We start from the raw sequence: 18398 nt of genomic DNA on the forward strand, positions 1-18398 counted from the left end.
GGCTGTGAAAGCAGAAGAAGGCAGCAGCAGCAAGATAGCCCTGGTCATTGTGGTTCAAAATGTTACCAAAATTTGAACACTAAACCGTCAAGATCATGTAGACAATGACAGCATCCCAAGGTCCCGAAGTTGAACAAAGTCACGCGCAGGCTTCTAGCAGAATCATTTGCCAAGTCCTGCGGTGATGAAGAATTGGTGACAGGGGCAGGTCTGTGAACCTGGGAATCTCTAGTCAAGAACCTGCACACAGGCAGCAGATACATGAAGGTCCTTGGACACCTGTACTAGGACTGAAGTGTCTTTGGGCATCAGCATCTATCCTTTTCAGGATACCCTCTGCTCACCCCAATGGGGAGGGGCTGGAAAAGGTGCCCTAAAAATAGGCTGTCCTACTTTCTCCTGGCTGGAGAACCATACCCTATGAGATCACCATCTTTGTAGTCAAAGAAAGAAACTTTAAATTTTGCAATTTAAATATTAGAGCGCTCAGGGGTAATTTCAAAAGTGACCGTCCAGAAAGAAAAACTGCAATCGGGTCACATGAAATATCAAGACCCCAGATTGACATCCCCGCCCTCAGTGAGCCCTGCCTTCCAGTGGAGAGACAGCAGAAGGAACAAAAAGGGGTAATACACCTTCCACTGGAGACAAAGGAAAGGCTGACAATGACCCTTGTGTCCAAGGAAGCCATTGACATTTGTATTTCATCGCTACATCATGGAAATATAGATGTGCCACCATTTTCTGAATCTATTCTCATTGAACTTGTGAACTTAGCAACTCAGGCAGTTGAGTTCAGTTTTAATGAATAGAAAGTATAGCCATAGGGTCCCCTCTAGGTCCAGTGTTTGCCAACATTTTTTTTGGTTTCCATGTAAAACACATTTTTGATGGAATGAGCCCTAACCTCTCACTCCATGCATAATTCTGATGCGCAGATAATACATTTTATAATCATTGAAATTGCAGCCACCTATAAGGATTTTCTTACACAGCTTAATGTGTTGCATCCCATGCTCAAATTGACTTTTGAGATGGCGCAGTCTAATGCACTCCCTTCCCTCAATGTGCTAGTTGAGAAATCCGTTAATGGATCCTCCACTACTGTCGACATTCACCAGTCAATTTACACATTGGGATTCATATAGCTCTATGTGTTATAACCTTGGCCTTATCAGCAATCTTGTAAATAGCTTCCGGGCCATTTGCTCACCTTGCAATATTGACACAGAAATAAGAGCGCATCAAAGCTTTCCTGCAGGACAATGACAATCCTGATCAGATCATTGTTCACTGTGTATTATGCAACCCCACAAATGGGCCAAAGGCCCATTTTCAGAAAGACCATTTGCAGATCTGAAAAGTGCCGGGTCCACCTCAAATTACCCTGGAAAGGCGAAGTATCTCAAAAATTTGAAAAACAGCTTAAGGAAGTCGTTTCGCACTGTTACTGTGCAAATGGCTAAACAAGTGATATTTTCCACTAACAGGATGTTGCTGTCAGTCCAAAAAGACATTCTGCCTACCACACAATTGAGCAGTGTCATGTATGAATGGCAGTGCCAGTGCTATGCCAAGTATGTAGTCATACATCCTAGTGATTGGCAGATCGAATCAAACAACATGTTCCTTCCGTTGTTTGTAATAGTACAGAATGTACTCAACCAACCTGCACTTTGAAAACCCAAAACACAGCGTCTACTGTTAGTTATGATTCCACAATTCGGCAGCACTTGCTGGACAATCCTGAGTGTGCTAATAGCTACACTAACAACCAATTTAAGATGATCAGAAGAGATCATAATGTGGCTTATTGACATTTGCTTTAGTGACAGACATTCACATGTAGGGACCTGTTTTCTGCAGACAAAAAGAATATAATCAAGCCTCGTGCCTTTTTGAATTACCTGAGAGCTCGGGGAGCCTATAGTTCCCCCATTGCTTTCTCCATGGCAACACCTCAGCCAATCAAAGTAGACTTACTAACCAATCAGTTAAATCATTCTGATTGTTTGAAATTTGGCATTCTGATGAGTTCAAGGTGAAAAGCTTCAGCAACATGTCTCTCTTTTCAGCAATACTCAAGTTCTGTACTACTAAACAGCTGGTCAATGGCATTGTTTAAATCCCACATCAATTGCCCTGGGTTCTCCTTCAGAGTGAGATTGCCAACTTTGTATCAAATGATAGACATCTCTGTACTGTGAAGCCCCTGCACACTTAGACCTGGGTGAAAATGGCCCAAGCTCATCTGACCTGGTATTGTTACAGCCAGTGTAAGATCAGGCACCATGGACTTGTTGACAGGGGATCTGGTGTAACTCACCATGAAACTCACACAGAACAAAGTTATGGTTTTCAACAAAACTTTTCTCCTTCATGCCTGGAAGATGCTGGTTCCTGGGCACAGCTCTACAGGCAATAAATTCCCATTTATCACCTGCCAGGTGACAGGATACTATTCAAATATCGGAGCATCACACCTAAGCCTATCTACACCAAGCAGGGTTCATGGAGAAGTTAACAGCCTGAGAAATGCTGGTTGGTATCTCTCCCCACAAAACTGTTTACTTCTCCCATTGAACTCAACATGGGCCAGGAAACTGAACCAGTAATTGACAGATAACCTGGTTCAATAGGAAAATGTATAGGCATCCTGATTGGATAGAAGTCCATAGGCAGAGTTTATGGATTGTGTGAAACTAATGCATTCATTTGAAAGGAGCAGCAGGTGTATAACTCAGAGAAATTGATTACATCTTCAAGCCCATTGTAACAATTTCAGAATAGATATATATATATAGGAAACAAAAGCCAAGTTGTTTTTAATTAGGTTAGCTCCTCAATTTCCCAACGTCTATATAATTCAAAAGTTATTTTATGACCTGATGTTGAATGACTATGTCATCATATTTATTTCTGCTCCAAGTCTAGCTGCCCCATTCACTCTTCCTGCTCTGTGCATCCTCAGCCTACTGAATGAAGACTCAATACCAACTTTAGCTCACTCTTTCACAGACCCCAAAAACTGTGAACCCCATCCTTCAATTTGACCTACCTCATACAATGCACAGGCCTTTGACCTCAATGTTGTTATACACTGACCATGGCTGATCCCACTGCTAACCAATATTTTTGCAGTTCACTGGTGTTAGCCATGGGTCTGTTGCTAGAACTCTCACCTTTGAGTCAGAGATGTTGTTCATTCAAGCCCCACTCCAGACACTGGACCACAAAATCCAGGTTGACACTCCCACTACAATACAAAGGGAGTGCTGTATAGTCAGAGATGTCTTCATTTGGGTGAAATGTTAAATCAAGGCCCTATCTGACCTCTTTGGTGGATGTAAATGATTCCTTGGCTGTATGTCAAAGAGCAGCAGGAGAATTCTCCCAGGTATCCAGGCCAATATTTATCCCTCAACCAACATCATAAAAGCAGATTATCTGGTCATTATCACATTGCTGTTGGTGGGAGCTACATTATAGCATTGCTTACACTTCAAGGTACTTCATTGACTGTAAAGTGCTTGAAGTGTTCCTTATATGTTTTACTGCTTTATTCAATGTTAAAATTCTCAAAACAGCTTTGTTACTTAGGCAAAGGAGGAAGTGAAAGATGACATATTTTGGTTTGTATATTTTTATCATTTTATTTCTGGTTTGATTGTTCTGAGAGAAGTGTGGCTTCAAACAGTAAACGAAAGGAAAGATAAAGGCAAAATACTGCAGGTGCTGGAAATCTGAAACAAAAACAGAAAATGCTGGAAAAACTCAGCAGGTCTAATGGCATCTGTGGAAAGACAGATTTAACGTTTCGAGTCTGTATGACTCTTCTTCAGAGTGGAAAAAAAGGAAAGATTTGCATCTCATGATATTCTAAAGCACATTACAGTTAACAAAATGCTTTGAAGCAAAATCAATGTTGTCATGTATGGAAACATAGCAGCCAATTTGCACACAGCAAGCTCCTACAAATAGTGATACTGACCAGATAATGTGTTTTTGTGATATTAACTGAGGGATAAATAGTAGCCTGGACATCAGGGATAATTCCTCTGCTCTTCTTCAAACAGTGCCATGAAATCTTCACTTTCACCCAAGCGGGCAAGTAGGGCCTTAGTTTAATGCCTCATCTGAAAGCCCCCCACCCCCCCCCCCCCCCCCCCCCACCCCCGCTCCCCCTCCATCAGTGCAGCACTTCCTCAATACAGCACTGGAACATCATTCTTGATTTTTGTGCTCAAGTCCTGAATGGGGACTTGAAGCCAGAACTTGTAACTCAGAGGCAAAACCACTACAAACTGAGCCATGGCTGACACTCTGGCTATTTTATAATCTGCTCTCTCATCCTCTCCAAATCTGAACCTCTCTGGTAGATATATGAACTTGTCCATATGGATGACAGGAAAACATGATGTTGGAAGATTGTTGGGGCTTCATTATGGGGAATACATGAACAAAATTTGCTGATAAAATAAAAATACAGAAGGAGATTGTGGAAGTGTTCAGAAAGACAGAGATAGACTAAACGAATAGCAGATGGGGGCAGAAAGCTATGATGTGATAGATTTATGGGAGAAAAAGCAAGAAACATGCAACATAAAGACACTGAAGAGTGGAGAATATCAGAGAAAACTCAAGCATTCAAATACATCAATCGCTAAAAGTTCAAGTGCAGGCTGATAAAATTGTAAAAAGGACAACTGCGTTTTAGGTTTCCTAAGTATAGCATAGACTATGATGGTAAAGTGGGGAATGATAAATTTGAACCAAATCAAAGTAAGAAACTACGTATGATTTTACATCAAGGTTATAGCACAGAAACAGAACATTCAGCCCAAATGGTCTCCACTGGTATTTCTGCTCCACATGAGCCTCCTCCCACTCTACTTCATCGCATCCTATCAGCATAACCCACTATTTTATTCCCCCTCATGTGTTTATCGAGGTACTCCTTAAATGCACTGAGTTACAGAGAACGGGCAATCTAGATTCACCAGGATGATGCCAGGGATGGGAAACTCTAGTTACAATGAGAGATTGAGATAATGAGGCTGAGATGGATAAGAAATGATTTAAGTGTAGTTTTTTTTTAATTATGAGGGATTTTGATAAGAGTAAATAGAGAAACAAAGTATTTCATATTTTTGGGGAGCAGTGACAAGGGTCAATCACAGAGTATGAGCAGAGAGGAGACATTTTATTACACAGAGGCTTGTTGGAACATGGAATGCTATGTCCCGGAGAGTGTTGTACAACCCCAGCAGAAAAAGGAGTCAAATATCAGGCTAAGCAAAGAATCTGGGGAGTGGGATTAGTTTCAGATTGATTTAAGAAAGAGCCAGCACAGTCGCAATGGGTCAAATGGCCCACTTTTGCACTGTAAACTTTTATAATTTTTGATCTGTAAAACTGAAGGATGTAGATTCTGAATGCCTGCCCAGTGATGTCAAAGTGTAAACATATCAGACATAATAAATTATTGTTCCCAAACGCTATTTAAAATCTTAAAGATTTAAAGGCTTTTGAATCACTCTACATTACTTCCAATCTGTCCTGCTCTCCCTTTAGAGCATTGATGTGTGCAAGGTGAACAGACCTCTGGGTGTTCTGCCATTCTCTAACATCTGTCCCAACTTCCCAGTCTTGTGTGGGCCTACACAGTGATATTCTACCATGAGGGGCTTTGTATCTGAGCCCAATCCTATCCTGACAGGACCTGGGTTTTTAGATAGCAGTGAGCACCCTGGCTGAGGTCCTCCCTCTATATCTAACCCGTTTCCTCACCCGCCCGGTTCAATCCAGGGGTTGTTTAGAAAGAAAGAACTTGCATTTATATACCACCTTTCATAACCTCAAAATGTTTTACAGGCAATTGAGTTCTTTTGAGGGGTAGTCACTGCTGCGATATAGGAAATGTGGCAGCCAATTGGTGCACAGCAAGTTCCCGCAAACAGCAATGTGATGATAATCAGATAATCTGTTTTGGTGAAGTTGGGAGAGGGAAGAATATTGGTCAGGACACTAGGGAGAATTCCTCTGCTCTATTTGGAAATAGTAGTGCCATGGGGTCTTTTAAATCTATCGAAGACGGCAGACTAAAACCGCCATTTGCTGCTTCATTTGAAAGTGGCACGGCTGACATTGCTGCACTCCCTCCGTATTGGCACTGAAATCAATTCTGTGCTCGGGTCTCAAGGAACCCACAAGCTTCTGACTTAGATGGGAGAGTGTTACCCATTGAACTAAGGCTCCTCAACCTTTGGCTAGTTGTAGCGCCCCAGTCAGCACAGCCCTATCTGGTCTGTGTGACTCTGTCCCACAGCAGGCGCTGCATCTACACATTCAGTCTTCAGGAGAAACTTCAATCTCCTAATTTATTCACTGGTGTCTTTAGCAAACCGGGTAATGCTCTTTCGGGCGGGGGGAGGGTTGACTTCGTGTTAAAAATTCCATCTGATGACCAACTTCAAACCCACTACTTATAAATTTCAAATTAACCCAGGATCCTGCTCTCCACAAACCTGGGTTTGGGACAGGGGAACAGAATAGCAAAGAAATCAAGGTAATAAAATGCTAATTCATTAATAAGATGCAAATGCGGCAATATGATGCAACCAAAATGCAACTTTTAAAATAAAATGACACCAAAAATAAGTAATTTACAAAAAACAAACATATTATTATTTGTCAAAATGTCCCTTCGTAATATGATCTTGCAAAGTCTTTAGAAAATAAAACGCAAGGTGAAAATGATCTAGCATTTCCTTTTGACGAACTGATTTGAACGGTTTAATTTTTTAAAGTACTTTATAAAATATCCAGTTAAGATGGTGATACTTTAAGCAAATGTAATTACAGTGTTTCGTGTCCCCCCTCCCTTTAATAATGTCAGGGGACTATAATCCCTTCGTCAAGTCAACACAATAAAGAGTTTCTGTGCTGCACATAAGCATTGTTTAAAAAGGACCTGTCAACCCTCGACTGGGAGCCGCGCTCCGTCTGAATGCAATTAGCGATTTTTTTATATGAAAAAACTCTATTCAAAAGACATGCCAAATGAGAACAAGCCGTATCAGCCCAGCAATAAAGGAATTAAAAAAAAACACAGCCAGTGTTTCTGAGCAAGTAATTATAGTGTTAGTACACTGCATTGAGAGTACAAGACTGCAATTTACTCCAGGTTTCAATAGGCAGTTTAGAGACTGAGGTTTTATTCGACTCCCAGTGGCTGAGGCGATCAGGAAAAAGATCCCTAAAGCCCTGACTGAGGCACACTGTACGATAACGGTTTGTGCAGTCCCTCCACCCCCACCCCGCACCCCCCCCCCCCCCAAACCCCACTCGCCCCTTTTCACATCAGCAATAGGACTGGTGGGTGAGAATTCCTGAAACAAACAGGGAAGAGTTTGAGACAAGACAGGACACTGAATCTGTGAAAGTGGGGGACATTCTCAGTGTATATGATAGGCTAACGTACCCAATATTGTTTCTAAAGTATTTCTGTTCTTGCTTCAAAATTGGATTATAAAAATACACTTAAAATCCCGCGCGCTTACCCTGGCTAGAAAGGTGTTGACGATGAAGTGAATGTTTCGGGGAAGCGGGCCTGCATTAATTCCATCCTTAATAACAGATTTAGCCCCTGAGCGCCCCATTTAACGCGTTCAGACTCCTCTCTCTCTCTCTCTTTCTCGGGCTGATCAATTTAGCCATTGTTGTGACGACTTTCAGAACAGAAAGGGCATTGCTGCCCAGAGGTAGGAGCCCTCTCAACCCCCTTACCCCGGGCCACACTAGCAGCAGCAAACTGACCCCCGACTCGTCAATCGTTGGCTTTTCCTCCTGCGCTACAATTAAGGCGAATCCGTTTCCCACCGTCTCACCCAAGAATCCATGTGAACTGTTCGGCCCCAACGGTGAGTAGTAAAATAGAACAGCACGGATGCTGGAGATCAGGAATAAAGACAGAAAGTGCTGGGGAAAAAAAAACTCAGCAGGTCAGACAGCATCTGTGGAGAGATAGACAAGAGTTAGTGTTTCAGGTCAATGTTCTAATGTGAGCTCATCTCGACCTGAAACGTTAAATCTGTTTCTCTCTCCACAGATGCTGTCTGACCCGCTGAGTTTTTCCAGCACTTTCTGCAGTATTGTGCTTTTACAAGAGTGCAAATGCTGTCTGACACCGCCCCCGCCCCCCCTCACCCCCCGGGGGCCAGCGGCAGAGCCCAGTTTGAGTGCGAGAGCCGTCGCTCTCCTTCACAACAGGAATTCCTCATTTTCGGAGGGTTTGATTGAAGATAGTAGTAAACTAGAAGGTGGAAGGGATATTAAAGTGGGTTCAGGGTGTAATGAGCGTAAAAGGGCGACTAGGGGGTGGGGGGAAGCGGCTGTCGTCTTCTAAGGGGAGATTAGTTGTTATTTTTCATTTTCTCTACTCTGGCATCATTGCTGCTCTGTCTATGGTTTAGTGACAGGAGCAGAGCTGTAAGTGCAAAGCTGGAGACCGGAAATTTCATTGGGCAGACCCGAGTGATACAGCTGCCTGCATTAAACTCAGCGACAACAATTCCTAAAGAATGAAAGAACCGAACCCCCAGCTCACACTCCAATGATTCAATCGCAACTTTAAGAAATAGTCCAACTAGGTCACAAGCAGTGATGGCCGGACTGGTGTCGCTCCTCCATCATGAATAGATAATCCATGTGGCTCGGATTATGGAGGAGGGGGAGGGGGGGGGGGGGGGTGGGGGGGTGGGGGGTCATTGCGCCTCGCTCTCTCTCCGGCCAGGAGAATGGACTGGAGTCGGCAGAATGTAGAAGTGTCCATGTAAAGTGCTGGGAGAGTGAGGAAAGGACTGGCACTGTTGTGGATCACTGAGTTGCATCAGTTCAGAATATTATTAACTAAACTGGGCTCTGTAGATAAAATCGTGCCCGAGCCTTGACCGGAAGGGGTTAAAGAGCTTGATTCTCACACCAGCTGCATATCAAAGAACTGGATTCACATTCCCAGCCCGGGTGTCATGGGTGTGATTGGATATTACTGGTACCTAAATTAAGAGCTGCAATTCGTACTCAGTCCTCAAAGGGTTAAGGCTTGATTTGCTGTACCTCAGCGACCCTGTCTCTGACCATTTCATATTCATTTGCGAATAAACCTCTTGTTCTCCTAAATCTTACCCAATTATTGTCTCTATATTTTCATCTCTCTCTCCCCACCCCCTCACAGCGAGCAGGTATCCTGCCCCTGGTTCACTGGTGCTCTGGAGGAGCTGCCTTGACTACAGCCCAATGTGATACACTCGCTCTCCAGGCTCAGGGTTTCCTGAGCGCTCCGGTATGTCGTGTCCATCATTTTAATGTCACGGCTCTATCTGCCCCGTCCCTTGCTGACAGGCGGGCAAATATCATGGGCGCCTGGACAACGCTGGGGCAGGTTCGTGTCTCTGTCCCTCTCTTCATTAGTGAAACTCTGCCAGAGCTTTGTTTAATTGTTTCGGAGGTTTGTTGAGCTGATGTAGAGGCGCCACAAACGTCCTGAGCAGTCTTGAGGACAAACTCAGGCAGGACCCAGCTTTAGAGTAGGAAGCCCATGGACCAACATGATGCCAGGGTTCACTGTTTAGATTCACACATGAAAACATTGAAGTTGGACAAAAACTGGCAGCCTTGAAACCAGCAAGAGACAAACGAGTAAACTTCTAACTGCACGGGAATAAACTGGCGGATCGCACGCCCGTTCTAAAAACCGCCCGACTTTCATCGCGCCAAATTCACTGGAGTGAAAATCAGGTGGGTGCGATAAAGGCTGCACGATCCACTATCTCACCACCAGCAGGGAGTGTTAAAAAAAAAAACACTCAAACTTATCCGAGGTAAAGCAGAAAAATGGAGGGGAGAGACTAGGCTTCATTAGACTGAATTCACATTGAAAACCGCTGTTTCCTCAGGACAGCTGACTTCACTCAATGACCCTTCTACTCCTAGACACACAATAAGATGCTACATCTCGCTGGTATTCGACATCTCGCTGTTTTTTTTATATGAATCGGGTTACATCATGAGACAAACGTTAATTAATCAATTTTCATCGCAAGAAAGCCAACTAGCAAGGAAGTAGCAGTGAATTTTGGTGCTGTCTTTACTGTATAGAAGTGGCTCATGCAGGCACATTCAAAGAGTTGTGGAATGGGAGGAAATTCAGGGACGATCCCGGAGTTTGGAAAAGGAAATTCTATTCGGGGCAGGAAAGGATCTGGGGAAAGTGATTCGTGGTCAATCGAAAGCTTAGCAAAGTTTCACCTGCACAGGTGCATCTCCCAGTCAGTGTTTGGATGTCTCTTGCCCCGTTTCTCCATGTGGATCCTGCAGTTCGCTATCAGCCAGCGCGTCCCTCATCATTCAAAGTCCGTAAACACAGGGACGAATTGTTCACATCTCCATAACTACCCAAGATAATCAACCATTTGAGATTTTAAGCCAGTTTTCAATTATTCCAATTATTTCATTAGTTGTTGCACAAGACATTCTTTTTAAAAGCACATTTTGGACCATGGCTTTATTTAATAAATTTAACCGCGAGCACTATTAAGAGAAACGTGTAGTGGGAAGGAAATTATTCGTGTCACAAGTACCAGCATCATTTCAATTATTTTACACATTCTAGGACAATGTTCATTTTGGTTTTTCTATTTATGACATTTTATCTAATATTTAAAAAATGGAAATCTGAAGCAATTTTTGCTCTGCTAAAAAAATCTGAAAATCCAGCCCGTAATGTTGGTTTATAAAGAGAGTTAGACAGTTACACAGAAACAAGTGTCTAGCTGCGCGCAATGTGTAACCACTTCGGAACACCTCGGAGCTTCTGAATATTTCTGACAAAAGGTTATTTCATAGTTATTTTTATTAGTTTTAAAAATGATGTTCAATTTAAAAATCTGATAAAAAAAAATAAGGCCAGTGTTCTTACTGAAGGGGGCTCAGTGAATGATAATTGAAAAGTTTAAGATGTTGTTGTGACTTGCTGGGAGATTTGGGCTGAGATGATCTGAATTGTATCCATTCGATGTCAAGTTGTCAAAGCCGCTGAACCAGTGGCCGACACAGGACTCGAGCCTGCTTTCAACAAGCCTTGTTCAGATGCCAACAGCTCAGCTCTCTGCTCCCACGGCCAGCTGCAATAATTTGGAGGGTGTGGAGACAAGGGTGGGGGGTTAAAACAATTTGTAGAAAGCTTAAAATTAAACTGTTGCAAGGTGACTGCGACGCAAAATGTAAAACGCAAAAAGAATATGAATGACAATAATTCACACATGGGAGTGAATGATCAGACTGCAGGGTAAGTGGGCGGCAGCAAGTTTTGCTCCCATCGGAAGGAATAAAACAACAAAAGGGTTAAAGGAATCTAAAGAAGCGAAGGATCTTCCTCCTCTGAAAGAATGTAAGAATCTAATAAAAGGCCAGTCTTCTTATTGCACAATTTCCACTACATTTAAAATGTCTCCAGATTTGACTGAATACTCCTGCCTGTATTTAATCCAAAGGCAGGTGTATACACCATTCTCTTTAGGTGACCTACAGCTGACTGTTCATTCCTCCTTTTCTCTGTGTCTCCATCTCTTTCTGCGTTTCTTGTTCCCCCTCTCTCTGTCACTCTGCTCAAATTATGTTTTACATGCTGCCCATCGGTCTCTCTCTATCCTCCTTCCTCATCTATTTTTCTAACTCTCCCACACGAAGCCTCACTCGCTGTTTCTTTTATTGTTTCATTGTCTTTCTCTCTCTCTCCCCCAATCTTTTCCTCTTATATAACAGTTTCTCCTTAATCTTTTCCTCTCCCTCCTGCCCTGCTCCGTTCACCATATCTTTGGAACCTTGCTGTCCTGGCTATCTTCTTCCACAACGAAATGTTAGATTTTAATAAGATGAAATTGAAGGAAGTTCCCGATGTCGCTAATTTATTCACTGACTTTTGTCCACTCTTTGATCCGATGGTCGGGGTGGGTGGGGGTGGGGGCAGGGGGAAGGACTGCCCACAGCCTGCCGACTCTTTCTGGAAATCAAACATTCAACACGCTTGCCCATGGTTGTAGCGAGTGGTGTTCACAGCTCTGATCTCAAACTCCCCACTTCCCCCTCTGATTTTGGTTTCACCAATTAGACATTAAGCGCTCGCTCCCGCTTCCAAACTGCTTTACACAGAGAGAGGAAAAAGATTTGCAGGTTTGGGGGGGGGGGGGGGGGGGGGGGGGCGGGAGAGGGGGGGAGGGTGCAGACATTATAATGTGGGGTTTGTGTCCTGAATTAAAAGACATTCCCCTGCAGAGTCAGTGGAGGTTTTAAGAAAGGAACAAGGAAACAATTTAACTTGTTTCTAAACACGCAGAAAAAAAAAATCCCGGGTCAAAATAGTATTGATTTAATTGAATTTCTATTTTTTAAAAAAAGTGCAACTCCTGACGGATTTAGCAAATCTGCCTATCCCAAGTTATTCCTGACCCAAATTATTTCTGAGCCACTTTGTAACGAGATGTCACAGCAAAGTCCCGTTCTGTGGGATACCTTCGGTTAGATCATTTGCAATGAGTCAAGAATCCATCTACCTTTCAGCGAGGTAGGTATGCACTGGATCTGAATTTCAGGATCTTGTTTATGTCCTGAGATTTGAGCGGAAATCGTCTGCGATAGTGCAAGGTGCAGGTGAAAGTCTCCTGTTCCACTCCAGGACAGAACTCGACCCAAAGATGTCCTGGTAATCAGTTAGAGAGGGGATTCCCACGCATGGAATTTAATAAATAAATGAAATTGAGGGCGAGTCAGCACTCAAAGGGTCTGCAGGCAAATAAACAAACTATATTGGTGAAATGTAGCTGCTGAGAATTCTGGATTGTCACGGCTCCGGATTAATCTCGTTATTAATGATATTCAGTCCGTGCTCCACTTTAAATGCCTTTGAATAATAATAATAACATTCTCCATTTATTAGGCACATTGACGTTTTAAAACTCAAATATATATTGTGCTCGATCTTTTTAAAAACAATAAAAAAAATACTTTCAAATAGGATCAAGTCAGAGTTGAGTGTGAATACTGAAATATTCACAAACAGAATGCGTGCTCACACGTGAAGCGTTTGGGATCAGCCGTGATTTACATCATTGTAAATGCCAGCGCCGGTCACAGATTCATTCACATGGGGTCTCGGGACATTCCGAGTTTAACCCTTTCCCAATCTCACTCAGCGCCGCGGGCAATCAACGTGTTTCCCTCGTCTCTCTGTTGCTGCGTCCAGAGCAGTGGAAGCTCACTCGGAGCAGCACTCCATCAATCTATCCAATAAAAGGATACTTAACTGCGCATTTCTATCTTTAAACAAATGGACTAATATTCGTCCAGAGTAAGGTTATAGCCCCTTACATTTTCCCCGAGGGTAAAAGGTCAGTTTCTCCCAAGATTTTCTCGCAATTTAGGAAGCGATGGATCCCCACCTGACACTTAAGCCTTTTTGTTCAGATTATTGCAGGACTAGGCTGGATCACAGCAAGTGCTGGGAAATTACTCGCTGGAAATTTACAATGATCATTTTAGACAGTTTGCACATCGATAAAACTTGGGCTTGGAGAGTTGAGCTGGCGGTAAGTACAAAAATCAGAAAGATAGAAGGTTGAAGGCGGCCGCTCCTGGTATTTCAGAGAGAGAGAGCGGAGGGCAACATTCAGACACAGCTTTCTTGTTTCTGAGTGTCTCTAAGTTTCCTCACACTCGGGCTGGGGGGAGAGAGGGGGGTGGGGGGGGGGGGGGGGGAGGTGGGGGGGTCTAACTTGCGAAATCCTGACAATTATTACCAGGAGCCTGTGATAGTCAGACTCAGTTTGGGGGAAGTTGCTGGGAGTTTATAATCCCCGAAATCCTCTCCTTTCCGATTGTTCCTCATTCACACTTTCCTCCAGGAAATTCTACAACCAGACACTCCCGAGGAAAAATTCCACCTTCAACCTGATCCAGCGGCGATCGCCAAAATTCTCTCAACTTGGCACTGAGGTATCGCAAATAGTTATTTCAAAATTACTTTAAATTCGACTTCTCATAACCAGAAGGAAACCACGCGCGCAATTGGTGAGCGATTTTTTTTTACACACATTAAACACAGGAGGGGAGGTGGAACTCGATCCGGGCTCTCTCGATCCAATCGAGAAATGTCGATTTTTTAAAAAAACACAAAAAATACAGAATGATTCCGAGTTGAAACTTCAGAAACTAAAAGCGCCAAAGTTTGTCCCAGTTTCGGCTGCAGCTCCAGGGATTGTGCGGAAAGTTCGGCGCTTTCATTTTCCTGTTCCTTTTTTTTTGAAAGAAAAAGCAACCGATGACTGGGATCTATTAGAGCGACACAGAGGCAAATTAGCCTCTGTTTAAATCTCTGTAATTATCCCCTCCAATCGTTTAAAAACTAGTTAAAGAGTTATCACAGTAAATCCGGTCACAGCAAGAACGGAAATGCAGAAGCGAGCACCGGGAGGGACAGAAAATTCTCGGGTTGGCAATGAGAGATTTGATTATTTTTCACCGAAGGGAAAAGGGAGGGAGGGAGGGGGGTGGGTGGTGGTGGAGATGTTGGGGAAACGAACTGATTGTGGATTTTATTGAAGAAAGTTTCCCGGGATGGCGCTCATCAGCCGATTTAACGGCGGAAAGCGGGGGCTTGTTGGGATCTCCCCACCCCCCCGGGGGTGGTGGAGGGAGGGGGAGTGGAATAAGGGGGGGTCTGGTCTGGAGAGTGTGTGTGTGTGTGTGTGTGTCCCCACCTCTCCCCGACTCCTACAGGAGTTGGGAACGCGCCCGAGAGTTTCCCTCTAAACCGCAGCTCCTGCGTTCCTCTCAATCTACAAACTTGGGAAAGAGTTGCGGGGGGAGGGGGGGGGGGGGTCTCGGACTAAAACATTAAACTCAAAAAAGCAAAACGGCGGAAAGTCCGCAACCGCACTACCCCCCCCCCCCCCCCCCCCCACCCCCCCAACCTCGCCGGCTAACAAACTGCGGCCGCCTCAGTCCAACTGAAATCGATAATTTACTGTCTCCGCAGAACTACCACATGTCAAGTGAGTTCGAGATGAATTGACAATGGCAACTCCTTCCAGACTGACCCCCAAACCTCACTCCCTTCCCTCCCTCCCTCCAAAAAAAAAAAGCCAGAGATTCCTCTCCCACATTGGAGAATCTCTCGCCACAGACCCTGTTCTGACCATGACTGATATTTCAGTCTGATCTTCACTCACTCAAACAGTCCCAGCCAGTGTGGAGACTGCCCGAGCTGAAAGCAGCACATGCTCTCGCTCAGCCAGTGCCAAAATGCAGACCCGGCACCACCAGCTCCCACAGTGTGTGATCGGCTCAGCGGGCTTTCAGGCCAAAGAATATTGGGGAAACGACCAATTATTAGAAAACAAGCAAACGTGAACCAGTCAAACTCCAACCGCGACTCAATCCCCCCAACTCCCACCCCCCCCCCCCCACCCCAAACAGAATTCGCAACCGCGTCAAAAGCTGCAAAATGAAAACCCGAAGCAAATCCCCAAACAGAACTGGACCCGAATCAGAATGAATCCCATCCCCCTAAATATCTCCCAAACACAATCGGGACTTTCAACTCTCCCCAACCACCCTCCCCTCCCCCGCACTCAATTTCTCATTTTAAACCTAATTCTACCACCGCCCCCCACCCCCCCCCCACCCCCCACACACACCTCCCCAAAAAAAACCAAATCAAACTTCAGCAGACTTGGGAGATGGTCTGTAACCTCCGACTCAAACCCAACAATCGACACAATTCGGAAACTTGTGGAAATTAAAGCATTTTTTACCTGTCCCCACATCATTAAACAGTAACTTTTTAAGATGAACGAAATCCCTCTTCGAAAAATTCAATCCACAAAACTTTTAAGTTGCGAAAACTTTAAAAAAGTCTCTCTCACCCCCGCTCCAACCCCAACCCCCCCACCACCACCACCACCCCCACCCAGCAATGAAACTTATCGCAAGTGGGTTTTGTGAAGAAGTCACTAACCTGTGTGAAAGCTGCGGGTTCGGCTCTCTCTCTCTCTCTCTCCTTCTCAATGACCCAGAATCATGAGGACTCCAGAACTCAATGGGAAAATGTTGAGGGATGGAAAGATTCACTCTTTCTCGAATAGCCTGCAGCAGCTTCTGTGCCGAAGTCCCTCTCTCTCTCTGTCTGTCTCTCTCTCTCTCACACACACACACACTCTCTGTTTGTGCTGGGGTGTGTGTGATGCAATTTTCTTCCTATATTATATATTTTCTTTCCACTATTTGCAGCATGCTCCTGGGACGATTGGATTGCATTGTTTTTTTTTAAAAGAGATCTGTTCTCCCTCTCTCTCTCTCTCTCTGCCTTGCTCTCAGTCCCTCCTCCTGTTATTCACCACGTTCCTTTAATTACTGACACAGAGAGCTCCACGATTCTGTGTGACATCCCATCGCATCTACACAGACACACACTCTCATACAGACTCTCACACTCACTCACCGTAAGGAGCAGCCTTAAGCTCAGGGCTCGGGTCTTACACACAAACAACGTGAGGGTGAGGAGAATGTTCGCCAACAGCCGTAATCCATCTAAAGCAGGTGCTGCTCAGTTTTACTCGTCAGCTCCCTGACAGCATCAGCTGGGATTCTGACCATCTCCCTGCTAAAGTGACATTACCACCAACACACTAACTCACCACGGAGGGCTGGGGGGGAGGGAGGGGGTTGGGGGGGGGGGGGGGGGGGTGTGAGAGGTTTGGGAGGAGTGCTGCAGATAATCAGATTTTAACCCGATAATAGAAAGGCCGACCCGTCTAAACCAAAGTTTTCTAAGTTTATATAAAAGACGTGTGGATATTTTAAACATTGTCAGTGCATTCTGGCTGCGGTGGTTTTTGTTAGGACGCAGCTTTCACCTCTGGTCCCTCACCACTTGAACGTGCTTCCTGCTTGGTGCCGGTGGTCAGAACTACAATGGCAAAACCAAGTCATGATCCCACTAACAGTATCAGAGAATCCTATCACAATTACATTGAATCTACCTCACAGCAACAAACCATTCGGCCCAACTGTTCCGTACTGGCGTTTATGCTCTACTAGAATCTCCCCCATCCCCTCTTCATCTCACCCTATCAGCAGATCCTTCTATTCCTGTCTCCCTCGTGTTTTTTTTTTCCATCTCTCCGCTAAATGTATTTATACTGTACATCTCAACCACTCCCCGTGGGAGCAAATTCTACATTCTCGTCATTCTCTTGAGTAAAGACATTTCTCTGGAATTCCCTATTGGATTTATTAATGACTATCTTATATTTATGACCCCTAGTTCTAGTAAATGGAAACATCTTCTCCACATCTACCCTGTCCAATACCTTCATACTCTTAAAGACCCTCGATCAGGTCACTCCTCAGCTTCCTCTTTTCTAGAGAGAAGAATTCCAGCCTGTGCAGACTTTCCTGACAGTTCAACCTCCCAGTTCTTCTATCAACCTTGTAAGTCTTTTTTGCACCTTTTCCAGTGCCTCTATCTCCTTTTCAGAATATGGGGACCAAAACTGTCCACAATGCTCTAAGTGTGGTCAAACCAACATCCCATACAATTTAGCATGACTTCTGAGAAATGAATCTCGATTATTTGTTTGTATTTTTTTAATCAGCCTGTTATTTTGCATCACTACATTTAATAATTTATGTATCTGTGTCCCCAGATTCCTTTGCTCCTTTACCCCACTTAGACTGAATTGTTCTGGGGAATGTGTAGCCTCACTATTCATAAAATTGCACCATGTTACACTTTGTACATTTTGCTATAATAGTAACTTGTATTTATACAGCACCTTTAACTTTCACAAGGCACATCACTGGAGCATTATAAATCAAAATACAACACTGAGCCACTAACGATGATATTAGGAGAGATAACCAAATGTCTTAAAGGAGGAGAGAGAGGTGGAGAGGCAGTGAGAATCAGGGAAGGAATTTCAGAGCTTAGGGCCCAGGCAGCTGAAGGTACAGTAGAGTGAAAAAAATTGGAGATGCTCAAGGGGCCAGAATTAGAGGAGTGTAGAGATTGGAGAGTTGTGGGGCTGAAGGAGATTACAGAGATAGAGAGAGAATAGGGCCATGGATGCATGGAGGAGAATTTGAATAAAAGACATTGCTTAACTGAGAGCTAATGTAGGTCACTGAGCATGGGTATGATAGATGAACAGGACTTTGTGTGAGAAAGAACAGAGGCAGTGGAATTTTAGTTAATGTCAATTTATGGAGTGTAGAACATGGCAGGCTAGCTAGGACATGTGCTGGAAAAGTCTAGCCTAGAAGTAACAAAGGCAGAAATTAGG

The 18398-nt window shown here is 44.1% G+C and overlaps 1 protein-coding gene across 2 annotated transcripts in view; it reads right to left on the reverse strand.

The window, feature by feature from the left end:
* Window positions 1-16560, reverse strand: part of foxp4 (forkhead box P4) — a 440188-nt gene extending 423628 nt beyond the window's left edge. The window contains exon 1 of one of the 2 annotated variants that reach the window (XM_041196036.1): window positions 16073-16560. The gene's annotated coding sequence lies outside the window, so the exon portion shown is untranslated. Of the gene's footprint in view, window positions 1-10308; window positions 10369-16072 lie in introns of those variants that run through there. The other variant, XM_041196037.1, reaches the window with a different exon arrangement.
* Between the last annotated feature and the right edge of the window lie 1838 nt (window positions 16561-18398).

Source organism: Carcharodon carcharias, chromosome 9 (assembly GCF_017639515.1).
Source record: "Carcharodon carcharias isolate sCarCar2 chromosome 9, sCarCar2.pri, whole genome shotgun sequence".
Lineage (NCBI taxonomy): Eukaryota > Metazoa > Chordata > Chondrichthyes > Lamniformes > Lamnidae > Carcharodon > Carcharodon carcharias.